Source organism: Palaemon carinicauda, chromosome 20 (assembly GCF_036898095.1).
Source record: "Palaemon carinicauda isolate YSFRI2023 chromosome 20, ASM3689809v2, whole genome shotgun sequence".
Classification (NCBI taxonomy): Eukaryota; Metazoa; Arthropoda; class Malacostraca; order Decapoda; family Palaemonidae; genus Palaemon; species Palaemon carinicauda.
In genome coordinates this window covers 65,439,756-65,465,951 of record NC_090744.1, presented here as the reverse complement: position 1 = coordinate 65,465,951, position 26,196 = coordinate 65,439,756, and the positions used below count along the sequence as shown (strand labels likewise).

The 26,196-nt window shown below is 44.7% G+C and overlaps 1 long non-coding RNA gene across 1 annotated transcript in view; it reads left to right on the top strand.

The window, feature by feature from the left end:
• The window catches only part of LOC137659504 (uncharacterized), a 60,125-nt gene extending 39,301 nt beyond the window's left edge, over window positions 1–20,824 (top strand). The window contains exons 2-4 of the long non-coding RNA XR_011047559.1: window positions 11,094–11,201; window positions 15,284–15,546; window positions 18,989–20,824. This is a non-coding gene — a long non-coding RNA (uncharacterized lncRNA). The remainder of the gene's footprint in view (window positions 1–11,093; window positions 11,202–15,283; window positions 15,547–18,988) is intronic.
• Window positions 20,825–26,196: the final 5,372 nt, after the last annotated feature.

Below are 26,196 nucleotides of genomic sequence, written 5' to 3'. Positions count from 1 at the left end.
GACACCTTGACATCGGGTAGATGTCCTCATGCCCATGCTGTCAGGGGGAGTAAATATTTCCCTAGCATTCCGAAAGAATTTTTCTGTTCAGCAGGTACTTCTAGGAAGCAGGTGGAAACGTCAAACAACCTTCACCTCCCGCTACCAACAAGACATAAGCCTAGACACATTCTCAATAGGTCCTGTGGTGGCTGCTCATAATGTGTCTAAACACCTCAGTTCCCTTGTGGGACAAGTATCAGAGACTCAAGGGTGGAGGTTACCTGTGAAGTAAGTCTAGGATGAATGAGGCAGTGACTGACCACTTCTATTTCATCTTCCCTTCTCTTTGGGTGCAGCATTTGGGGAGCTTGGCACAGCTGGTCTCGTTCTTCTGTGGGAGAATGTCATGCTCTTTGGACAACCACATAAACATGTATATGTGTTATGTCTCCGTCCTCCTGTTAGGGGGAGATAGGGAGAAATATACATTAGTAGAGGGCACGGCTCAAATAGCTACGATGTATGTTCCAACAGATTATTCTCCAGTAATGATTGCCCAGGCCGTTATCCTCGAGTGTACAGTCCCTCAAGATATCGCTAAACAGAGGCCATCCCGGGACAGTTACTGCCAGTTGGTTTTGGACTTCCACTCACTTTAGGTAAGTCTCCACAGTAAAGAATAGGTTTGTATATTGCACAGGAACAAGTGATAAATTTTGAATAAATTTATATTTGTTCTGTAACCGAAATACAAACCACGCTATTTACATTGGGTTTACTTTCGGCGTTGCTGAAATGACGAGCCAATAGATTTTAACGAGGGTTAACTACCCCCGCGCTAGTTAGCGGGGGTAGGGAAAGGAGTAGCTTGCTACCCCTCCCCCCCCACACACCGGTGATTTGCTTCACTTCCCTTTTGGCTCCGGCGATGAACAAACGTGTCTGTCCATCGTCCTCGTTTGACAGCCTTAATCTTTTTTGCTTTTCCTCAGCTTGTGTGTGTTAGAAGTTGGGCTCGCCCTTGGATGTCCACCATGCGCAAGTGCTCTGGTATTGCCGGTCCCCCTTGCGGTACTTTCATGTCTGCGGTGGATACGGATCCTCACACCCTTTGCCCGCAGTGTCGAGGCTGACGGTGTGACAGAGAAAATACTTGTAGTGAGTGTAGTGAGTGGTCTGCCTCCCAGTGGGAGAGGTTTGGCCGCCGGCGTAAGAAGAAGTCCAAGAGAGACCGTTCTCCTTCTGGGGTTGCCTTGAAGGAGGAAGGCTCTCGGGACTCTTCTTCCGCCGCCCAAACCACCTCCGAAGCTCCCCCTCGTCCGGCTCCTAAGGAGAGACCGCCGAGTGGGAGCGCATGCCCTAGTTCTGTTTCTCGACCTTTGGTTGGGGGAGAGGGCGTCACATCCCATAGTGGGGCGGCTCCCCCTCCTCCTCCGGGGAGCTTTTTGATAATGATCCTGTGTCTCATGATGATCTTTTTAAGCTTTGGGCTTCCTTGGGGCTGAAGGGCCTGCCCTCCAAGGAAGCTCTGTTTGACCTTGTCCAGTTGGGGGCTGCTGTTAAGCAGTCGTCGGTGATAGCAGAGGTAGATCCTCTGTCTATCGTCGACGTCGTGGTGGCAGAGGCTTCCGATGGGTCTGGGCAAACCTCTGCGGTTCCTGATATGGATGACGTTGCTGAAGGCTCTCCTCCCCCTTCTGTACATTCTTCGAAGGGGAAGGGAGTCCCGCGGGCTCTTCTGCGGCCAAGCCTCCCTCTCGGGGGAGTGATGATCCTGACGGCCCCCCTCGTGGCCGCCTTCGCCGTAAGGCTCACCGACCGCTGTGTCGCAAGGGCCTCCCATCTCCCTATAAGGGTGCTAAGAGGCGCCTTTTTGAATCTTCGCCTCCTTCCTCCGATGGGGACTCTCCTCACTGTAAGCAGCCTGCAAGTCCTGTTTCCTTAGACCTCTCCGGGGATCGCTCTCGTTCTCCAACGCCTTCCAGACCTTCCGCTACTGGTGCAGATGGTCAGCAGTCTGACCTCGTCATCCGACGGGCAATGGTCCCTTCGGGGCAAAGGGTTGCCTCCCACGGTGTGGGTGCTTCCTTTGCGCGTCAGGGTTCCCCTGCGCGCCCTTCTGCAGTGTTAGCGCACAGGCGCTCTCCTGCTCGTCAGCGCTCTCCTGTTCGCCAGTGCTCTCCTGATGATCGTCGCCCCACTGCTCGCCAGCGCTCTCCTGAGGACATCGAACATCCTGCTGTTCCTGTTGTGCGCCCTGCGCGCCATCGTTCTCCTGAGTGCACTAGATCTCCTGCCCGTCAGAGCGAACCTGCGCTCCCAGTTCCTGACACGCGCCCTGTGCGCCTACGCTCGCCCGCGCGACCTAGAACTTCGGTTCAGGTCTTAGACAAGGACTCTTCTTCTCCTTGCCCTCGCGATCTTGCTCATCAGCCTGTACCAGCGCAGCAACACTCGCGGTCTCCAACGTGTACTTCCAAGGTTCCTGTACGCCCTCGCCCCCACGCATCTCCTGTTCCTGAGCCCGTTCGTGAACGTTCGCCTTTGCGCACCGTGCCAGCAGCTCCCACACGGAATTCCACGCGCTGCCCTCCTGCTCGCCAGCGATCACGGACGCGTCAACGTTCGCCTGCTCGTCAACGGTCCCCAGCGCGTCAGCGATCACCTGAACATCGGCGATCTCCTGACCGCTCGCGTGACTCTTCGCCTGCGCGCAAGAGCTCTCCTACTCGTCGGTGCCCAGAGGATCTGGAGAGACATGGGTCTCATTCTACCAGCTCGCCCACGCGTGGTCGCTCGCTTGCGCGTTCTACGTGCCATCGCTCGCCAACGCGCCACCATGCCAACGCGCCATCGCTCACCTATGCGCCAGCGTTCACTAACACGCCATCGATCGCCTGCTCGCCATCGCTTTCCCACGCGTTACAGGTCCCCTGGACACCATCGACAGCGGTCGTCGGAGCGATCTCGTTCGCCCACGCACCAACGCGTTCTCTCGCCAACGCACCAACGCGTTCTCTTGCCAACGTGCTCGCTTGCCCACGCGCTTACTCGCCTGCACGCCCACGCGCGATTGCTCCCGCGCTCGATTGTCTCCTCGCGATTGCACGGCCGCGCTTCAACAGCCTCTCGCGCGCAACTTCTTAGTTTCGCCTACGCACGAGCGTCAGCACGACCCCCTTTCGCGTCGGGTTCCACAGCTCGCGACAGCAGCAGGGACGCGTGTCGCCAGACCGCAATCAGGATCGCCTCCGCCTAAGCGCATGTCTCTTTTTCAAGATAGGGAAGACCCATCGGAGAGGTCAGAGCAACTTTCTTCCCCTTTTTCCTTACAGACAGGTCCAGTGGTGTCCACTCCGAAGGATCGCCCGATCCCCTTCCCTCCAGCGGGAATTTCGGACTCTGTGTCCGTGTCTCGGCAGTCTTGGTTTGGTCCTCTGATGTGGGCATTAGTGAAGGCTATGAAGCCGGCACTCGCCGATCAAGGACACAAACCAACAGCGGCCTCGCCCCAGCTGAAGAGAAGGAGAGGAATGGACTTCATGGTGACTTTTCCCAGGGAGAAGTTGGTTCCTAAGAGGTCCGTCAGGAAGGCTCCGTCCCCTTCGCAGGCGTTTTCTCCTTCTCCCAAGGACGAGGCTTTTCCGTCCTCAGGAGAATCCAGTGAGGTAGCGGTCTCCCCCTCGGCACCAAGGGGGAGTCATCTCTTCGTGGAGGGGAATCGTCTCGCGCGGAAGGCGCCTTCCAGACCTCTTTGTTGGGGTCGTGTATCCCGCCCAGGAGGGAACCCAAGGACTCCAAGACTATTCCGAAGTCTTCTTCTCGAATTCGTCAGGATCCAGCTGCACCCCGGGAGAACGTCCACGCATCTCCCCAGGAAGAGATTCCGGGGACAGGATACTTAGCTGCCAGTCCACAGGGAGGAGACTAACAAGAGTCTGAGCATGCCTTCTGGCAGGTTCTGAGCCTGATGAGACAACTCAACGGGTTCATGGACCCTGTGATCGCCCCCGTGAAGGTAAGGACATGGTCCTGGATCAGGTGTACGGAACTCAGAAGTCCCCCAAGGCCAGCGCGGCTTTGCCCTGGTCCCAGGGGCTGAAGAGTGCTAGAGCCAGGTCCAATGGTCAACTCGCAGTTCTGGCTTCCTCCAGTCGTTCCTCTGCCGGGAACAAACTCCTCCCACCTTCTCGTCTCCAGCAGAGGAGGTATTTCGAGATCATGGGGGAGTCTAGCCTCGCTCTTCCCCTCCATCATTCGGTAGAAGAGCTTGCTAGGGGAATTCCTCTCGAGAAGCTCTCCGCCCGGCAGGTGACATTCTTGGTGTCGGAGATCCTGAGCCAGGAGAAGGTCGCGAAGTGCACCATGCAGGCCACTTCGTGGCGGGATATCTGGCTAGGTTCTCTGGGCAACCTATTGCGCTCCGAGGATCTGTCTAAGGAGACCAATAGTAAGGCCCTGGAGACCTTCCTCCTCTTGGGCACTCGCTCCATCGAGTTCCTGGCACATTAGGTTACCAACCTATGGACCAACTCGGTGTTGAAGCGTCGTGATGCGGTGACCGAGAAGATCCATCCGAAGGTCCCCGCCGTGGATGTCTGCAGGCTCAGGCACGCTTCCCTCCTTGGGGGGAATCTGTTCGAGCCTCAAGACATGGAACGTACAGCTGAGAGGTGGAGGAAGTCTAGCCAAGACTCCCTCCTCCAAAGGGCCCTTGCATCTTGGCCCTACAACCCTCCTGCTCCGCAGCAACCGCAGCATCAGCCTCGCAAGACACCAAAGCAGGCGCCGGCAGCTAAGAAAGTGGTGTCTAAACCCCAGCCCTTTCCAGCCAAGGACAAGAGGGGCGGTAACTCCTCCAAGGGAGGCAAGACTCCTAGAGGGAGCGGCCGCGGCCGCAAGCGCTAGGAGTGGCAGCCCCCCCGCGTGTCCACCTGTGGGGGATGCCTTCAAAGTTGCGTGCACAGGTGGCAGCAACATGGGGCTGATGCTTGGACGGTCTCCGTGATCGGCCAAGGCTATCGCGTCCCATTCACGACATCTCAACCTCCCCTGACAGCGAATCCAGTGTTGTTGAGCTCCTATGCCATGGGATCGGTAAAGAAGCTGGCCCTTCGGGCAGAAGTCGAGACCATGCTCAAGAAGGATGCTTTCTAGGAGGTCGTTAATGGCTCCTCAGGCTTCTTCAGTCGACTCTTTCTTGTAAAGAAGGCGTCTGGAGGCTGGAGACCTGTCATCAACCTCTCAGCTCTGAACAAGTTTGTCAAGCAAACTCCGTTCAGCATGGAGACAGCGGACACGGTCAGACTTGCAGTGAGACCACAAGACTTCATGTGCACACTGGATCTATAGGACGCCTACTTCCAGATCCCAATCCATCCGTCTTCCAGGAAGTACTTGAGATTCAGCCTAGACAGCAAGACCTACCAGTTCAAGGTGCTGTGCTTCGGTCTCTCCATAGCACCTCAGGTGTTCACCAGAGTGTTTACCCTGATTTCATCTTGGGCGCACAGGAATGGCATCCGTCTCCTTCGTTATCTGGACGATTGGCTGATCCTAGCAGACTCGGAGTCGGCCCTTCTTCGACACCGAGACAGGATTCTGTGACTTTGCCAGGATCTGGGGATCGTTGTAAATCTCAAGAAGTCCTCTCTGCAGCCGTCCCAACGACTGGTTTATCTAGGCATGTTGTTAGACACCAATCTCCACAAAGCCTTTCCATCAGACGACAGGATAGCAAGGCTGAGGAGGGTGGCGGAACCCTTCCTCAGGCGAGAAGAGCTTCCCGCCCAATCGTGGTTGCGTCTCTTAGGTCACCTGCCCTCCCTGGCTCGTCTGGTTCCAAACGGCCGTCTCAGTATGAGATCCCTGTAGTGGCGGCTCAAGTCCCGGTGGAATCAAGGATCCGATTCCCAGGACTTCCATGTCCCGATAGGACCTTCGGAACAGGCGGACCTGTGGTGGTGGCTGGTCGACGAGAACCTGCGAAAGGGAGTGGATTTTCTCGTCCTCCCCCCGGAGTTGACACTGTTTTCGGACGCGTCAAAAGAAGGGTGGGGGGGGGGGCGCACATTCTGGACCAGAGGACCTCAGGCCTTTGGTCAGAATCAGAAAAGTACCTGCACATCAACCTGCTAGAGATGAAGGACGTTTTTCTGGCTCTTCAACAGTTCCAACAGACCCTGGCGGGTCACTCCGTGGTGGTGATGAGGGACAACACCACAGTAGTGGCTTATATCAACAAGCAGGGAGGTACTTTTTTGCAGCAGCTATCCCATCTTGAAGTAGAGATTCTGAGGTGGACCGAAGTCCACTCGATAACACTATCAGCTAGCTTCATTCCTGGCAAGAGGAATGTGCTCGCCGACAGTCTATTAGGGCTTTGCAGATAGTGAGTACCGAGTGGTCTTTGGATCCTCAGATAGCCAACAAAGTCCTGACTTTGTGGGGTTTCCCGATCGTGGATCTGTTCGCGACAGCTTTGAATTTCAAATTGCCCCTGTACTGCTCCCCAGTCCCGGACCCCAAGGCACTCTGGCAAGATGCGTTCCAACAACGGTGGGACAACATTGACGTCTACGCCTTCTCACTGTTCTGTCTGATGAGAAGGGTGCTCAACAGGACCAGACTATCGGTCAACTGTTCGATGACTCTGATAGCTCCGCTATGGCATCACGCGGAATGGTTCCCGGACCTTTTGCAGCTACTGACGGAGCTTCCGAGAGAACTTCCCCCACGACATGAGCTACTCAGACAACCACACTGCAACATCTTCCACAAGGCCGTAGCCTCGCTTCGGCTTCACGCCTGGAGACTGTCCAGCGTCTCCTCACGGAGAAAGGCTTTTCGCAACAGGTTGCGGAGAGGATGTCTCGGCACCTGTGAAAGTCCTCTGAGGGAGTCTACCCGGCGAAGTGGAGAGTCTTCTGTGGTTGGTGTCGTGGGAGGGGTATCTCTCCACTCGATGCCACTGTTCCAGCAATAGCGGAGTTCCTTGTTTATTTGCGTGAGGAAATGCGCCTTTCGGTCTCAGCAGTGAAAGGCTATCGCTCAGCCTTAAGCTTGGCTTTTAGGCTGAAAGGAGTGGACATTTCTTCCTCGCTGGAACTCTCTCTACTCATACGTAGCTATGAGCGTACAGTGGTACCTCTACATACGAATTTAATTCGTTCCACAACCAACTTCGGATGTAGAAAATGATCGGATGTAGAAACGAATTTTCCCATAAGAATACATGGTAATTCATTTAATTCGTTCCTCAGCCTAAAAACCCATAATAAATCCTTAATAAATGGCTACACATAATTATACATAACAATAACATAACTGCATAATATGAAAAAAGCATGTATAAAAGATAATTATAAAGAAAAAATAAATATAAAATGTGTTTTATTGCCACTTTACCTTAGAGACAGGCCAACGCAGGTGTAGGATTTGCTACTCCAGGAGGAGACAGATGATCGGCGAGAAGGTAGACATGGTGTTAACATGTTCTTTAAATAAATACTCTCTCTCTCTCTCTCTCTCTCTCTCTCTCTCTCTCTCTCTCTCTCTCTCTCTCTCTCTCTCTCTCTCTCTCTCTCTCTCTCTTGTTCTTCTTCACTGATAGTGTTAGAGACGTCTATTAATTTTTTCTGAGAGAGAGAGAGAGAGAGAGAGAGAGAGAGAGAGAGAGAGATTAAACAAAAATGTGTTGTGTACATAATATTTTTAACAGCGTTAACGAGTTGAAAGACAGTTAAATGTAACTAAAATAACAATATCAGCGAATCTGAATTCCTTTATTAACTAAAACAAATATTGATGCAAACACACTCGTGTGCGTATGCGCAAACACACACACGCACGAGGAGACACGATCGGCGAGGATGTAGAGATGGTGACTGCGATAACATACCGTAAGTTACACTACGGAAATTTCAATCTAACTTAGCTTTTTCTTTTTTTTTATTTCATATTTTTTACATTTTTTTTCTTTCGATTTTTTATTTTCATCACTTTCAGTGACGAGTTACGGTTTGTTATCGCAGTCACCATCTCTACCTCCTCCCCGACCGTCTCTCTTACTACGTAGCAATTTTTGCACCTGTGTGTGTGTTTGTGCATACGCACACGAGTGTGTTTGTATCAATATTTGTTTTAGTTAATAAAGGAATTCAGATTAGCTATTGTTACTTTCTTAGTTACATTTAATTGTTTTTAACTCGTTGACGCTGTTAAAAATCATATGTACTCTAAACACATTTTTGTTTAATCTCTCTCTCTCTCTCTCTCTCTCTCTCTCTCTCTCTCTCTCTCTCTCTCTCGGAAAAAAAATAATAGACGTATCTAACACTATAACAGCGAAGAAGAACGAGAGAGAGAGAGAGAGAGAGAGAGAGATATTATTTAAAGAACATGTTAATGCTATATTTAGAGAGAAACAGAAAAAGAGAGAAGTCTTACTTAAAAGAGCTTGTTAATGCTATCATGGTTTTCTTTGCTTCGCTTTTTTCTTTCTTTCAGTTCATCATGCTAGCCCTTCTCACAAATGATCGTTGCCAACAATCTCTTTGTCCTTTATCCCTATCAACAAAAGGCGTTCTATCTCTTCCAGGGTATATCTACGATGTCTTGTAATAATGGTGAGCCCCTTCATTGGTTATTTGCTTTAATGGCTGCTTTTAGCTTGATGATCCTCGAGATCATAGGCCTATTACTGCCATATTGTTTAGCCATACAGTATCACTCACATGCACACTGCTCTCATGTTTTTCTATAATTTTTTGCTTCAATTCTAATGAAAGAATTGCCTTCTTCCTCTACTGAAACTTAGCTTCTTAGGCACCATGATTATATGTAAAATCAAAAAAGAAATGTGAGAAAAGGAAGGAAATAAGCACTGTTAATAACAGACCAAACAGAGGACAACCACACGATACACACAAGAACAGAGAACTGAGCACTCGACGCTCAATGGCGTAATGTTTACTTCGTGTGTCGAAATAAAATTCGGGTGTCGAGTAAAAAATTTGCTCGAATTTTACTTCGGATGTTGGAAAATTCGGATGTAGATACGTTCGTGTGTAGAGGTTCCACTGTACCTGCCCTCAGTCGGAAGTGAGACCTCCTCCTTGGAACGTGGTTCGGGTTCTCAGGGCTCTTAAGAGACCTCCCTTCGAACCATTATGCCAGGCCTCTGATTGCCACCTGTCTTGGAAGATGGCTTTTCTGCTCGCTTTGGCCTCTGCCAAGCGAGTTAGTGAACTTCATGGTCTCTCGTACGACATCCCCCATTCAAGGGGATCGGGGGAGGTAACATTCAGGTTCATCCCTGAGTTTGTTGCCAAGACTCAGAACCCTGGCGTGCCGGACCCACAGATCGACTTTTTCAGGATCGCGAGTCTCCGTTCTGTAACAAGCGACCCAGACCAGCTGCTACTATGTCCAATGAGGAGTCTGAGGTGTTACTTGAAGAGAACAGCTGCAATTCGTCCTCAAGTGCAAGCATTGTTTGTTAACACAGGCAGGACGAAGAGGAGGGTCACCAAGAACACCATCTCGGCTTGGATTCACGCCTTGAATCCAGACCCTCCTGCGTCACGTCGCCCTAGGGCACACGACGTCAGGGGCATTGCTACGTCCCTGGCCTTCAAGAGAAACTTCTCTGTGATGCAGGTGCTTCAAGCTGGGGTCTGGAAGCGTCAGACGACCTTCACAGCCCACTACCTGCAGGACGTGACCTATAGGATCCTCGATACCTTTTCTATCGGCCCTGTGGTGGCTGCACAACAGCTGGTCTAACCTCAGGCTCCTCTATGGAGAAGTAGCAGTAGGTTGAGGGCGTTGTTACCCGGTTTTAGTCTGTGTGAATGAAAGAGTATGTCTGACCCTTACTTCTTTCTTCATCCTCCCCTCTCTTGGGGAAGCAGCATCCTGGTCTCCGCATAGCTGACCTCAACCTGTGCAGGTAACCCATGCTTCCTTGTGCTCCTAGTATTAAGCTTAATACTGTCGCGTCCCCCATACCCTGATGAGATGGTATTGGGAACGTCCTATCCTGGATTCTTATCTAAAGGTTTCAAGGTCAACTTCATAGGATGAGTCATGCTCTTTCCTCCACACACAACTTATGTAGACCACACGTTCCTTGCGAAGCGAGGAACTTGTGAGGTGCAGGGGCTCCTTTTCTCAAGTGCTACTCACTGGGAGGCGGAGCCCCCGGGTGAAGCCAAAGTCAGTAAGGCTGGGGACTTTCCACCCATCCTAAGGGGTAAGTCACCCAATGTAAATAGCGTGGTTTGTATTTCGGTTACGGAACAAATGACAAATTCGGAGATAATTTGTATTTTTCCTAGCCATACAAACCTTAGCTATTTACACATATTTGCCCGCCAGCCCTGTCCCCCAAGTCAAGTCCTACCTCTAAGTGAAGTGAAGCAAATCACCGGTGTGTGTGGGGGGGGGGGTAGGGGTAGCAAGGCTACCCCTTCCCCTACCCCTGCTAACTAGCGCGGGGGTAGTTAACCCTCGTTAAAATCAATTGGCTCGTCATTTCAGCTACGCCGAAAGTAAACCCAATGTAAATAGCTAAGGTTTGTATCGTTAGGAAAAATACAAATTATTTCCGAATTTGTCATTTTTTCTAGCTATACAAACTTGGAGCTGTATTCACATACTGACGTGCCAGCACCAACCCCCTGAAAGTCCTGCCACAATTACAAAAGTGAGGGTTAGTCGCTAGTGCTGGTATGAGCGGGAGGGTTAACCTACCCCGCTCCCCACTTCGCTAACTAGCGGTGGGTAGTTACACCCTGACAAAAAAGCTTACTGGCTGGTTTCTTCTCTGCTTCATGTTTGTATTGCTTCCAAATTTGTCGTATTTAGTCAAACCTTTATAGTATGATATTTATTGAATTGACATTGGCCTGCAAATGTGTTAATTAGGCAATGATTCTATTCTGAAAGTAATAACTAGATGTATTTTGGGAAATTTTGCTCGAGGTCTTTTGACGTTCATTGAAAAGTAAAAGGATTTTTATTACCCTTTTGAGAAGCATTATTCCAAAATTCCTTTTTGAGAAGTCAAACAATAGAATTTTTCTCCTGATACTTTTGTTTCATTTCAGGCGGATTAACTTTGAACACAAATTGAACGAGATCGAGAGAAAAAGCACATCATGTCGTCCTTCGGCAATGACTCTAGTCTGTCTGTCGTGCACTTGGAGCCTGTAAAGGTAAGTCATTGGACTAAGTAGAATTATTTTACTTTGATAAAAAGGGTTTAATTGAGGAAATATTGTAGAATGTGATGCCGTAAAACCATTGTTTCATCGTACACGGATTATGGATGGTAAGGCGTGTGACACCATAGAGCGGTCTAGGGATCTTTGGAAGTGCGTTACAGAAGGTTCTCAAGTTACAAACATTCGGAGGTACAAATACAAATCCAACTGAAAATTACAATAGATAAGATGAAGAAATACTGTCATAAATCAATACTATATTATTTAACACTTTTACCCCCAGGCTATTTGGAACTTTCAAACCCTTAACCCCCAGGGGGTTATTTATTTCCCAGCACATTTTGCAGTTTATATTTTTTTAAATTGCCCTAACAGCCTTAATTTTTGTCATAGAGACCTCAGGTTGGTCTCATTCTCTTGGAAAATGCCTGAAATTTCTCCAAAAATTATCAAAAAGCTAAAAAAAAAAATTGTAAATAGCAGTTTTTTGCAAGGATGTACCGGTACGTCCATGGGGGTAAAGGGAAGTGTTTTGTGAAACGTACCACTACGTCCTTTGGGGGTAAAAGGGTTAATACAGTAAGCAAAATGGCATTTGTAATAACACGATATATATTTCATATAAAACCTGACTATTTGTTGACTTTTGTAGCTGGAAATTATAGGCATGGAATTCAGGTTAGGCCTGCGTTAGGCCAAAATGTAACAAAAATTAACTAACAAATAGCTTCCTGGAGCAAATTAAGTTTGTAATTTGAAACCCTATATTTTAAGTCTTGTATTCTGTTGCCCAACTGGTTAGTGTTGTTAGGAGTAATGGTTAAACTTTGCTGTAAAGTTTAAGGTGACAACATTCTAAATGCATTTGAAACAAGTAGTAGAAAGAGCAATCAGACATTTCAGACCTCCATCAATGAAGAGTGTTTACTCCGGTCTACGGACCAAGCTTTCCCTTCTTCATATGTTGGCCGTGAATGATTCTAATGTATATTAATAACAATAATAACTAGAATTGCTATCTTGATCTGGATCACCTTCATAATCTATTGGGTTCTCAGCATAATACCGATCCGTTGTTAAAGTTGGTGAGAATCCCGCAAGAAGTTTTGCCGTATTCCTGCGAACAGACAGACAAACAAGTAAATATATGAATAAATGCAGGTAATTTTATAACCACCTTGGCAGTGGAAACAAAGCTAAATATCTGCATAAGATGTGGAAGGCAATGGTAATGGATGAATATGCATTTTATCCCTTGGGAGAAGTTTGTACGTAAAGGCTGTTCAGTTTCATCTTTGGAAACTAGAAATATCAAGAATATCTCCACTGAATTTATCAAGTTTGTTAATTTATCTTCATAGGTTTTTTAATATATGATTATTATTGTCATTCTAATTAGCTGAGCTACAACTCTAGTTGGAAAAGCAGGATGCTACAAGCCCAAGGGCTCCTACAGGAATAAATAGCCAAGTGAGGAAACAAAATGAATAAACTACATGACAAGTAATTAACAATCAATATAAAATACCCTAAGGTCAGTATCAATGCTAAAATATATCTGTCATAACTATGAGAGACCTATATCAGTCTGTTCAACATAAAAACATTCACTGCAGAACTTCTGAAGTTTTTTTTTACCCTGAGATTATGTAATAATTTTACTTTTTATTAGGTGAATGAGTGAAATATTTTTTCAAATGTCTTAATGTAGACTTTGATCCTAGTTTAGTTTAATACACTTGATGACGTAACGTAATTAGGAAAGATATTTTATTTGGAAAAGTTTGCTCAAGTGATTTCACCAATTCAAGATTTGAGAAAATTCATACAATGCTAAAAACTGTTTGGTGAGATACTTCCGCCAAAGAATTATATGGTACTGTACTTTCCCTGGATCCCTTTCTGGTTATGGCTCATTTTTTCTTTGCCCATACATACACCAAATAGTCAGCCCTATTCTTTACACATTTTCCTCTTTCCTCATACACCTAACAACACTATGATAGCTGAAAAATTCTTCACTCAAGGGGTTAACTTCTTCACTGTAATTGTTCATTGTCTACTTTCCTCATTTTCCTCATGGTAAGGGTAGAAGAGACTCTTTTGCTATGGTAAGCAGCTGTTCTAGGAGAAGAACATTCCAAGATCAAATCAATGTTCCCATTTCTTTGGTAGTGCCATAGCCTCTGTACCATGGTATTCCACTGTCTGAGGTGAGGGTTCTATGTCTTAGGGTACACTCGGGGACACTATTCTATCCGTGTCTCTGTTTCCTTACCGGGATATTTTCCCTGTGGACCCCTTGTCTTTATAGCACTCTGAGTTTGTAAGTAGTATTGTAGTTTAGCAAGTAATAATAATAATAATAATAATAATAATAATAATAATAATAATATTAATAATAATGAATGTTCAGGAAAGTAATCAGGGCCATATTCGCTAAGATGAACTTTTAATCGAAGGCTCCCATGCTTGTATTAGATTATGATCTGTATGACAATCTCAGAATAATAGTAGTTACTTCTCATCTCTTTTGCCTTCCCCCTTGACATACCATTTCAATTTTAATTGTTTTCTTATGAGGATTGTAAAGGTAGCATTTTAGATTGAATCCACTGATAGGATTGAAGTAGCTTATTGGAAACATCCCCGCCCAACTATCTGTTGGACTCGGGTTCGAGTCCCGCTCAAGCTTGATAGTTTCTTGTAGTGTCTGCAACTTCACCATCCTTGTAAGCTAACAAAACTCAAAGTATGATTGTAAGTAGGTCAAGGACGGTGGCTCCTCAACATCCGGATCTCAGTATTGATAATGTTTCTTTAAATATGTATGACTCTTTCAAAATTTTAGGTGTGATTCTCGACAGTAAATTTACTTTTGAGAAACATATAAGGTCTGTGTCTTCTTCAATTGCACAAAAAATAGGCTTATTGAGAAAGTCTTTCAAGATTTTCGGTGATCAATCTATTCTGAAGAAGTGTTTTAATTCTTTCATTCTACCTTGTTTTGAGTATTGTTCTCCTGTTTGGTCTTCAGCTGCTGATTCTCATCTTAATTTGTTGGACAGAAACTTATGGTCTATTAAATTTCTCATTCCTGATCTAGATATTAATCTCTGGCACCGTCGTTCAATTAGTTCATTATGCATGTTGCATAAGATTTTTCATAACTCTGACCATCCTTTACATTCAGATCTCCCTGGACAATTCTATCCTGTTCGTAATACTAGGCAGGCAGTTAATTCTAATAGCCAGGCCTTCTCCATCACGAGACTCAATACTAAGCAGTACTCTAGAAGTTTTATTCCAGCTGTTACCAAGTTGTGGAATGATCTTCCTAATCGGGTAGTTGAATCAGTAGAACTTCAAAAGTTCAAAGTTGGAGCAAATGCTTTTTTGTTGACCAGGTGGACAAGAGTCTTTTTATAGTTTATTTATGACATATTTGTTTTTGTTGCTGTTAATAGTTTATATATGACATGTCTGTTTTGACGTTGTTACTGTTTTTAGAATGATTTATTGTTAATTTGTTCTCTTCATTTATTTATTTCCTTATTTCCTTTCCTCACTGGGCTATTTTTCCCTGTTGGAGCCCCTGGGCTTATAGCATCTTGCTTTTCCAACTAGGGTTGTAGCTTGGATAGTAATAATAATAATAATAATAATTAGGGAGCCTGTAGGTCTACCTACTGAGTCATCAGCAACCATTGCCTGGCACGAGTTGTATCCAATTGTTGGGTTATAGTATTTATATATGAAAAAAGACTTGAGACAACCCACATGTGAAAATCAATCAGATATTTAAGGGAATTGGATAATACAGATGTGTTAGTCTCAAGTAGAACTTATTGAGAGTTGTCATCAAATGATTTTTTGTAATGTAATTTGAATTTTAGAGAAAGATGACTTTACTTACATTTATCTTGAAGTGCAGCACAGCAGCAGATATTTTGTAGACCATTAAATAGAACAGTCAATAGATTTTGTAGATGTTGATTAATTAGTAAGACTATTGTATTGCCCTTTGAGTTGGCAAGAGATGGAAATACCCCTAATCTGATATTTTATTCCAGGCTGATCAGCTGAAATTGAAAATTGGAAGAATGGAATTCCTTCCGGCTCCAACTTGAGACCTGGATTTTGGTCCTCAGAGACCTGGGCTGGGGCTGCCCCTTAACCCCTCCCTTGCACATGGGAACTGTGGGGGCTATGAGCTTTAGTCTTAAGAGCTTCCTCTCGGAGGCAAGCTCCAGGCAATCAGGAATGAAGAATGAGGCGTAGGCTACATCCTAGTGTACCCAAGTGTTTTTGTCATCTGGATTCTGAGCATTTGATGGTAAGGCATTGATATAACTGGAATTATGATATTATCAGTTTGTTCCTACGCGAATACAAACCCTCATCATTTTTATGAGTAAGCTCTTGGCTCACTTATTACCTCCGCCAAGGAGGTAATACAGTAAAATTGAGTCGGTTTATTTACTCATTTATTTGACTGTGTGTCTGTGGACAGGAGTATGTCAAAACTACTCGATGGATTTTGACAGAATTTTCACCACAGATACATCTTAGACCATTGACAACTCCATTAGATATCGGATCGATAATTTAGATCCTGATTTGCATTTTTCACAATTTTAAATAGTACGTCAAAAGAAATTGATACATTGGATTTTCACCAAATTTTAACAATGGATATATACAGTTAACTCCTTGTTAACACGAGGGTTATGTTCGTGGAGATTTCATGCTAACGGAAATCGTGTTAATGGAACATAATTTCTCCGTAAGAAATAATGGTTTCAAGTAAATTTCTCAATAGGAACCAGTCCCGTCAGGATCTTCACTTGGATCCAGATCCTTCGTCGTTTATGATTAAAGCTGATTTGTCAGTATTTGTGTTTAGGTGAAGCATTGCTTTTTACGTAGGTGTGAGTCTTTTCTGCCTTATTGTCACCTTTGGAGAACCTCCCTGTGCTCAGGTGACTGGGAGGCGTTGTGTAATCGGTGGTTTCTTGCCGAGAGTCTTCCAATTAGCTCTAGTGTCATCAAAGAGCGAGCAAACTACGAAACCTATCATCTTTTTTCACGCTCCAACTGGTGGAAAGATCTTTCATTTACTTTCATTACAAAATTTGCAACCAAGATCCAAAATACTGCTATTAATAATATCAGATTTGACTTTTACAATATCAGCATTAAAGGAGGTATAACTGATGATCCGGACTGTTTGTTACTTTGCCCTGTTAGGGCAGTCTGCCTATACCTTAAGAGAACTGTTCCCTACCTCCTGACCTTTCCTATCATGTTTGTTAGCACAATTCAAACAAGAAGGGAGGGTCTGAGATCACAATCTCTTTCTGGTTTTGAGAAGTGGTTATGAGGGCTTATATCTTAAGGAAGAGCGTTAAATTGGGCCCCTACAAAAGCCCACAACTTTCGTGTTGTTGCCTCAACCTTAGCATTTTGCAATATCCATTTGGTAGACACTGATAGAGAGGCTATTAATAGAGCTTTCAAATCCTTTGGAGACGTGCTTACAATGGCAACGCCAACGGCTCACAATATTCATGGGCTGGCTGCAACCATAGCTTCCCTTAAGACCTAAAATCCACCGTTTTGTGACAAGTGATTTGACTCATCATTCAAAGAGGTGTCTGATGACGTAGTGGACTTACTACTATGCCCTGTTAGGGCAGTGAGTCTCTATTTAATAAAGAATATAATTTGTTGTTCCAATGTCTGATCTATTTGTCAACACTGGATGAAAGGAGAAACGAGCAACAGAAAGTACCATTTCTCTTTGACTGCTAGAGACTATTATGAGGTTTATAAACCCTTTAGAAGAAGCATCTTCCAGGGCTTCTCCTATTGCTTATTACATCTGTGGTCGTTTCACAAACATTGCTTTCCACAAGAACCACCCGGTGCCTACAAGACCCAAGGCACCTGCACTCTAGGCCTTGTAGTGGCTGTCCAATAGTCAATGTAGAAACTGTACTTCTGCAACACAATTATCCTAGTGTCAACTCATCTGTTACTTATTAGTGCTTAATGCCAAATGTAAGTAACCTTTTGGCCCATCCTAACTCTCGTGGGCTTGGGAGTATTAGTACTAGTAGACACTCAAGCAGGTGAGGACATCTCTTTGAATCAAACCTTATAGAATATAGCTACGATTTTATAATACATATGATTGTCAGTTTCAAAGCATGTTACTTTCTTTGCTGAGCAGGGATAACATAACTTGAGTATTTAGGTATGCCCCTACCTCGTATCGGAGCCAGGCTCTGGGCCGAGGGTAAAACAGACAGCCTTTTCCTGCCATTGGGACTTCCTTCCACCTAAGGAAGACTCCCTATTGAAATGACTCGTGTTTGTATTGCTAGAAAAAATACAAATTAGTTTTGAGATTTGCAGTTTATCCTCCCTTATTGATACTGATATACAGTACAATAAAAATTATGAATTATTCCCTGCGCAACACTTAACCCTTTAACCCCCAGGCTATTTGGAAATTTCCAACCCTTATCCCCCAGGGGGTTATTTTTTTCCCAGCACATTTTGCAGTAGATTTTTTTTTAAATTGCTCTAACAGCCTTAATTTTTGTCATAGGGAGGTCAGGTTGGTCTATTTCTCTTGGAAAATGCCTGAATTTTCTCAAAAAATTATCAAAAATATGAAAAAAATGTTTTTATAGCATTTTTTTGCAAGGACGTACCGGTACGTCCATGGGGGTAAAGGGATGGCTTTTGTGAAACGTACCAGTACGTCCTTTGGGGGTAAAAGGGTTAATACACAATTCAGGAAAGATGATTTCAATCATAAGTCCTCAAAATAAGTAGTCATACTCAGTCCTTGGTACATCCGTCACCAGTTTTGCCATTACTCCATTGCATTGATGACTTAACGACCATTTCATCGACGCTTAACGCAGTGACGCTAAAGTTAAAATACTGTCGCAATGGCGTTGCAGCAAATGCATTGTCTCAAATTAAATTTTGCGTCAGTTTCCCCTTAAAGCCCAATTTTCTGTGTAATTAGCCCAAATTAATTATTGAAATGAAATCCAATAATAACTGTGAATGTGATTATTATAATACCGTAATTGTAGTCTGATTAAAAATTCTTAGATTTCTTGCATCACAAAATTTGAAAAAAATGAAATTTCATCTAATCAGCTTTAGTACCAGTTTCATCTTATTTTGTTGTCTTGATTTGTTCTTCAGCGGACTTCTCATTTCCTAGTAAAACTAAATTTTGAGAGAGAGAGAGAGAGAGAGAGAGAGAGAGAGAGAGAGAGAGAGAGAGAGAGAGAGAGAGAGAGAGTGTGTGTGTGTGTGTGCATGTATTACCAAATATACTTAACTAATAATTACTCCTATTTAAATCGTTAAATTTATTTATTATATAATTTATACCCTATTAGGTGAATAAAGTAATTTATAGATTGTAGTTAAAGTTTGTACTACTGTGATACTATGATTATGTTACAGTGATTAGAGGTTTTTGCTTCGTCAAAATAAGCTAACCCGAAGAAATTCTTTTATGATGAAAAAATGTACAGTACAGTATTATAAAATTATGAAATAGTATATTTCACCTATAAGTTTATGATAATGCATGTTCCAAGTAACAGTTAAACGAGTTATATGAAACATTTTAATTAGGATCTTCAGTGCAATTTTTTTTTTCAAATCATTATGTTAGCTATTTGACTGTACTGAACTTGCTAACGGCTAATAACATTTCTAAAGAACCTTATTTTCCTTTACAGAAGTCCTCCGTTCAGGATGTCGAGTCCCACTTACGGACTGTCTCCCTCTTGTCGCTGAAGACTCCAACAAAGTTAATCAAGATTAATGCACTGTACTTACCTTAGACGACCGCGGAGGTAGCAACAGTAGGGGATTCAGCATTATGAAGCTTCATCTGTGGTGGATAACGGGGGAGGGTGGGCTGTGGCACCCTAACAGTACCAGCTGAACTCGGCTGAGTCCCTTGTTAGGCTGGGAGAAACGTAGAGAGTAGAGGTCCCCTTTTTTGTTTTTGTTTCATTTGTTTGATGCCGGCTACCTCCCAAAATTGGGGGAAGTGCCTTGGTAGTATGTATGTATGTACTTACCTATTTCATTCAACATAGCGTTTATTGGTCGTAAGAGAACTAAAATACTGTAGTTTGTGCTTTTGGAAAAGATATTGCAGTACGTACATGAAATTAGATTTTATGAAGCAGGTAAAAGGTATGATTGTGTAAGGTCGTAAAGTCTAATAGATTGTATCGTTTAAAAACCATTTGGTTTTTTTACTTTATTTAACAAAGAGCATCTAAAGTTCAATGTGATTTACCTTGCTTTTTGCTCTGTGTAATAGAAAATTAATTGGCATCATGTTCCTCATACAGTATTATACAATTTCATGTCCTCAGCTTATAAAGTTAACCCTTTTACCCCTAGGCTATTTGGAACTTTCCAACCCTTAAAACCCCCAGGGGTTATTTTTTTTCAAGCACATTTTGCAGTATATTTTTTTTGAATTGCTCTAACAGCCTTAATTTCCGTCACAGAGAGGTTAGGTTGGTCTCAATCTCTTGGAAGATGCCTGAAATTTCTCAAAAAATTATAAAAAATATGCAAAAAAATATGTAAATAGCAGTTTTTTGCAAGGACGTACCGGTACGTCCATGGGGGTAGAGGGATGAGTTTTGTGAAACGCACCAGTACGTCCTTTTTGGGGGTAAAAGGGTTAAAAGGTGCCAAGAAGCTGTTTGTAAGTCGAATTTTGTGAAATTTTCACCAACTCACACGCCTATAGTTTTCAGATGCAAATGTCTCCACAGATAGTCCCGTTTCATGTTGGAAATGTCGTTTTGCGTACTCTATCAAATTGTATGATATTGTTATATTGCAGAATTTCATTATGAACTTTTTATACAATATCTCAGATTTACGACTTCAGTTGGATTTGTGTTCGTGTTTCCATATGTTTATAAGTTGAGGACCGTTTGTGTTTTGATAATATCGTTAATAAGCAGGACACATTTACATTTTCGTGAAACCTTATTGTTTAAAAACAAATTTCGGTTGATGTATCGTAGAAAGTTTCTGTTTTCATTATTGCATTTTAGTCACGGCAAAAGGTTTTTAACTGAGAGAGAATAATTTGATAAAGTCAAAGCAATTTTATCTCATGATAAATTTAATCCAAAGACAAATGATCTGGTTTGAGAATAATTGTAGCTGAATAGGTCACTATTTTTCTAACAATTCTCCAATTATTTTGAGTGTCGCTTATTCTATCTTTAAAATGGGATAGGAAAAGGACTTGTCCTAGTATGCTAAGAACCTATAAATGTGTTCTGCCTGTTAACAATTACTGTAGGGTTTGATATTGTACTACTGCAGCAGTGGCCAAGATCTCATTCATTCGTAATAGTCCTTGTAGTTTTCATTGTGGATGTGGCTCCTGTAAGGAGTATATTATTATTATTATTATTATTATTATTATTATTATTATTATTATTATTATTATTACAGTATTTCTTGCTAAGCTACCCCCTAGTTGGAAAAGTAGGATGCTATAAGCCCAAGGGCTTCAACAGGAAAAATAGCTCAGTGAGTAAAGGAAATTTTCAATATTAAACTTACCCGATGATCATATAGCTGTCAGCTCTGCTGCCCGACAGAAAAACCTACGGGCGGAATACGCCAGCGATCGCTATACAGGTGGGGGTGTACATCAACAGCGCCATCTGTCAAGTAGGTACTCAAGTACTCGATGTCAACATAGAACCAATTTTCTCTCTGTCGTGCCACTGGCAAGACCTACTAAATACGCTGTTACTAACTGGATTTGTTTTCACAACTATTTGGTGAAGTACACTATTCCAGTTTTGAGCTTTCGCTATGCAGGGGTTTTATCTTCATTTCAAAACTTGAACTCGTTTTGGATAGATTTAATTATGGTGACAAAGAGAGTATGGACTCTCTTTCACTTTTAAATGGCCGACCCTTCCCTTAGACGGAAGTGTGTTTAGGTTTTTAGTAATTTTGCTTAACACGTTTTAGATCTATATATTTTATATCTCTCCGCCTTTATTAGGCCTCTTCGATTAACTTTCCGTTTATTATAAACTTATAAAAATAAGTTTTTATGTTTTGTTTATTTGCGACCTTTTCTGATAGTAGGCGGTCCTAACTTGGAACCGAAGTTAATCAACGTTGAGCCCGTTATATCGTATTTAACCTTTAAAGAATTTTAAACTTTTTAAATTTAATGTTTTTTGAAAGAATTTCTTTGATAGTCTCGTACTGTTTTCAAAGATGAACTAACGTTTAGTTTTTAGTCTACGCAGTTGTTGGCGTTCAGGACGTTCAACATGCGCTCTATCGTTACGATAGAGAGAGAGTGTATCACGGTTTCACTTTGCAGTAAGAGTAACCGATTCTAGCGTTTCGTTCATTCTTTCTTAGCTTAAATGGTTTAAATTCTAAATTAAAGGAACTTTTTATTTGGAAAACCTTTCAGTTTTTCCTTTAGCAAATATCATGTTTTGACGATATATAATTGGGCTCTTCTCTCAGGTGCGAAATCTAGAGAGAAAGAGAGAGATAGAGACGGAGGGAGAGAGAGAGGAGAAAAAAAAAAAAAAAAAAAAAAAGTTTCGTTCAAGCGGGTAATGTTGTTCTCGTTTTACTCTCCTCCCTAGTCGCTGTAGGGGAAGAAGGTAAAACGTTTCTAGGGTTTTATTCTTGTTCCCAGGCTATGTGCGGTGAGAGATTGTAAACGTAGTTTATTTGATCTAGTGTTTAGTCTCTTTCCCAGCCACTGAATTCTTTATCTTTATATATGTTTTCTGTTGCATTATACGACTGTTTTTGCAATTACTACCTTTTAATGAAGGGTAGGATTGCGTGTTTCAGGTAGAAATCAGTAGAAGTTTCGATTTCAGTGAAATAAGTGCAAAACAGAAAATCAAAGTGATAAAGTGATATGCGCAAAGTGTTACAGTGTTGCGTCCGAGGGTTCGTCTGTTCGTGCCTGTCGTTCACCTAGTCCGGGACCTCTTGCAAGCTCCCAAGCCCAGGGGAGAAGTAATGTCGAACGACTTATGGGTTCGAGAGGCCTTGATCAACGAACAGACGTTTCCCTCCGTGGTTCCGGGCGTATCTACCCAAGATCGCCCCACCCACACAAAGACGAGAGAGCCCTTTTACTTCTCGTCTGCGGAAGAGGTTTCTCGTAAGAAACCTTGGACCAAGGTCTCGCAGCTTATTAAGTGCAAGTCGGTCCCTTCCGCGCAAGTCCAACGGCCCAGGTGTAGCCACTGGGTCAGTTCGGACTCGCTGCAGTCATCCGACGACTGCACACCTCCCAAGAGAGGCAAGGTGGTACCGCAACAGGCAGTAACTCCGTCTGTTGCCACACCCGCTGTTTTAGACCCTCAGTCACAACAGACAGTAGCTCCGTCTGTTGCCGCTTTTGTAGACCCTAAGTGGTCTTTACTGCAGTCTATGCAGACTCAGTTAGCTGCGGTTATGCAGGAGTTTCGTGCGAAGAAGGTTAACGCTGCACCCGTTAGCCTACAACCTGCCACGGTTGTGCGCCCAGCTCACGCTGAGGCTGCCTGCTCCCACACTCCGACTGCGAAGAAGGTTGACGATGCACCCGTTTGCCTACAACCTGCCACGGTTGTGCGCCCAGCAGACGCTGCGGCTGCCTGCTCCCACACTCTGGCTGTGAGAGCTCCTCCACCCATGCGCAGTCGACCCTGCCAGACGCATGCTGACTCCCACAGACGCACGGAGCACTCCGTTGACGTGCGTGTGCTACCACAACAACTGGAGGGTGGAGTGAAGCTGCCGTGTTTTGACACGGTGCGTCAGCCTCCGCAACCCACTGTGGTTACCGCCACTCGCCCACAGCAGACTAGTCAGTCAGGAGTTGAGGCTTCCCCACACAGCTTTGGTTGTTGCCAGCTCACATACTGTCAAGCAGTTACATAACGTTGCCTTCTGGTCTACTGCTAATGCACCAGTGAGACCCTCACTGAGATAACCTAGCTTTTCTCGGACAAGGTTCCTGTAAATGAGAAAGTGCTGTTCTCCCTCCTACTGATATTCCTTTGAGGACTCTGTCATTTGGAGAGGAGCCTTAAGCTGCTTAGCCTCCTATGGACTTTAATTAAATCATGATGATTTTTTAAGGATCTTCGTCCGGATCTTGTAACTGCTGCTCCTCGTTCGCCTCACGTCAGAACTTACACTAGGCCTAGCTACTTCGAAGCCGTTGTTGTTAAGCTAGTGCTCTCTCGCTCTCCTAGAGAGCGTTACGTCGGCTAGGCGACTGGTTTTTGCACCAGGAGGAGTTTTAGGGATACAGCCTTTTGATTTCCCTTCTTTTTATCTGGCTTATAGAGCGAGAGTCTGATAGGACACGAGAGAAGTTCTCAGCTTGGGAGTTCATGCCTCTGCCCAGGTAGACTTCTCAATTCTGGTAGACTCGGCCAGGCGCATAGCCAGGAGACGCTCCAGTTGTTTACAGGTCAACTTCTCAACTTTTGTCGAGCCTTTGAAGTTTTGCTGTACTATTATGTCACACATAACAAGGCTTCCAGGGATGGTAAATGGTTCCGCTTCAGTCGCTAACCCCGTCTGTTGCCCCACCTGCTCCCGTAGACCCTAATGGGCTTTGCTGCAAGACATGCAGTCCAAGCTTGTGTCCTTGATAGAGGACTTAATACGGAGAAGAACCTTCTGGCCAACAACCTTCCTACCGGTTGGTTGTGCGCCCTGTTGACGCTGAGGTATCTTACTCGCGTCCGCCAGTTGAGGTGGTTCCTCCACCGATGCGACCCAGTGTGGGTTGCCAGTCGCACGTTGACGTTAAGCGACGCTCGGAGGTGGTTGTTGACGTTCAGTGTGTCACTAGGAAGACGTTCAACAACCAGCAGAGGTGACTTGTTGTGACGCAGTGCGTCAACCTCTGCAACCCGGTAGGGTGTTGACTGCACAACCCAGACAGTCTAGACAGTTTCGGGTTGACGCTGTACTTCCTCGCGTCCCCATGGTTGACAGTTCACAGACTGTGCAGCAGTACCATGATATTGCCTCCGGCTCCGTCACGCATCCACCAGTGCGACCGGATTCAGTGAGTCAGACGTTGCCCACTCCGTTGCCGTTTCCTCATCAGTTTCAGATGAGGAACCCTCTGATGAGGATGAGTCTGGTAAGGACACTGTCATCCGTGGTTCAATTTGTGTCACTAGGAAGACTACACCTCCGTCCTCTTCTATACCATCTAGCTTTTCACTGGAAAAAGGACAAGACGCTAGAAGCGGTCTCAATCCCGGTTTCCGGAAAGATAAAGTCTGGTCTGACTTGGTGAAAGGACTTTTTCAACCTTAGAAAGGGTCTTCCCCTGACTGTTCAGACTCCCAACCACGTTCTCTTCTCGGACGCATCGGACGTAGGCTGGGGTGCGACATTAGACGGTAGGGAATGCTCGGGATTATGGAACTCGTGTCAAAGGACAATGCATTTCAACTGCAAGAAGCTACTGGCAGTACGTCTGACCTGGAAAAGCTTCAGGTCTCTCCTTCAAGGCAAAGTGGTGGAGGTGAACTCGGACAACACACGGCTTTGACGTACATCTCCAAGCAAGGAGGGACCTACTCTCTGACATGGTACGAGATCGCAAGGGACCTCCTCACCTGGTCAACAGGTCTAGACTTTTCACTAGTAACGAGGTTCATCCAAGGCAACTTGAATGTCATAGCAGATTGTCTCAGTCGGAAGGGACAAATAATTCCAACAGAATGGACCCTCCACAAGGATGTATGCAAGAGACTTTGGGCCACCTGGGGCCAGCCAACCATAGATCTCTTCGCAACCTCGATGACCAAGAGGCTCCCAATAGTTTGCTCACCTATCCCGGACCCAGCAGTAGTTCATATAGATGCCTTTCTACTAGATTGGTCACATCTAGATCTATATGCATTCCCTCCGTTCAAGATTGTCAACAAGGTACTGCAGAAGTTCGCCTCTCACGAAGGGACAAGGTTGACGCTAGTTGCTTCCCTCTGGCCCGCGAGAGAATGACTCACCGAGGTACTTCGATGGCTAGTAGACGTTCCCAGAACACTTCCCCTAAGGGTGGACCTTCTACGTCAGCCACGCGTAAAGAAGGTACAGTGATACCTCGGTAGTCGAACGACTCTATACTCGAACAATTCGGAGTTCGACCAAAATTTTCGAGAAATTTTTGCTGCGGTGCTCGACCAAAAATTCGGTACTCGACCAGCCGAACACGTGACGACCGCATGGGCTTTGTGATGATCGCGCCATCTCGGCCACTCTCGCTTGTTCGGGAAGCATCAGTTCTCTCGAGAGCGTCACTCAGACAACGCGCGATCAGCATTCGTTGTGATTTAGTGATTTTCAGTGCTTTTAATTGCTTTTTTAGCTTTCATAATGAGTCCCAAGAAAGTAATGAGTGTTAAGGGGAAGGAGAAGAGGAAAACAGTGCGAACAACGATCGAGTTGAAGAAGGAAATTATAGCGAAATATGAGAATGGTGTACGAGTGTCCGATTTAGCGGTAGAATACGGAATGGCGAAGTCGACCATTTCTACGTTTTTAAAGCATAAAGAAATGATTAAGAAGGCGAATGTTGCAACGGGAGTTACGGCGGTAACTAAGCAAAGGCCACAAGTGATTGAGGAGATGGAAAAGTTGCTTTTAATATTTATTAAAGAAAAACAGTTGGCCGGGGAAAGTGTTAGTGAAGCGTTCATTTGTGAAAAAGCGTTGCATATCTATGAAGAATTAGTGAAGAAAAGTCCGAGTACCAGTGAAAGTGATTCATTTACATTTAAAGCGAGCAGGGGTTGGTTTGAAAAGTTTCGTAATAGAACAGGTATTCATCGTGTTACTAGGCATGGGGAGGCAGCTAGTTCGGATCAAATTGCAGCCGATAAATACGTGG